The sequence below is a fragment of the Amblyomma americanum genome, chromosome 2 (assembly GCF_052857255.1).
Source record: "Amblyomma americanum isolate KBUSLIRL-KWMA chromosome 2, ASM5285725v1, whole genome shotgun sequence".
Taxonomy (NCBI): Eukaryota; Metazoa; Arthropoda; class Arachnida; order Ixodida; family Ixodidae; genus Amblyomma; species Amblyomma americanum.
In genome coordinates, this window is record NC_135498.1 from 82424739 (window position 1) to 82425369 (window position 631).

At 55.8% G+C, this 631-nt stretch overlaps 1 non-coding gene across 1 annotated transcript; it reads left to right on the forward strand.

Annotated features, from left to right (window-relative positions):
- Positions 1-301: 301 nt before the first annotated feature.
- TRNAL-CAG (transfer RNA leucine (anticodon CAG)) lies at positions 302-385 on the forward strand. Its single transcript has one exon. It is a non-coding gene; the product is annotated as a tRNA-Leu (tRNA).
- Positions 386-631: the final 246 nt, after the last annotated feature.

The window sequence follows — 631 nt, forward strand, 5'->3', positions numbered from 1 at the left end:
ACCGGCATCGACAGCGGCCGCGAAAACCCGGGCCTCAGCTTCGACCGCGGCACTGCCGCATCCTGAAGCCGGGCACCGCCGCAGACGGTCTTTGAGGTATCCAGGGGATCGCCTTCTCCAAGAATGGGCTCTGAACGCGGCGAGCCGCTTGTCCGTGACGGACGCACGTGGAGGTCATCTGGCCCGCCTCCGTGCCCGGTCTTCCGGACGTGGGTTCGAATTGCACTTCGGACATCTTTCATGCACGGAAGACTAAAAAGCAAGGTTTTACTCTGCACCGATTCCTATGCGCTCGTGTTCTGTCAGAATGGCCGAGCGGTCCAAGGCGCTGCGTTCAGGTCGCAGTCCGGTCTTCCGGGTGTGGGTTCGAATTCCTCTTCTGACATTCATACACGCAAGACTAAAAAGGAAGGTTTTACTCTGTTATGATTTCTATGCACTCGTGTTCTGTCAGGATGGCCGAGCGGCATTCTGCTACCGGCATCTGAGCTGATCGAATAGCAGTATCATGGGCTCGAGCGGAACGGCGACAGCGGCCTTTGACGGAAGCGGAAACAGGTTATATGACTGTGAAGATAAGGATTACCAGATAGTTTCGCAGACACTGCCATCAGGATATGTTGTTTTCAAC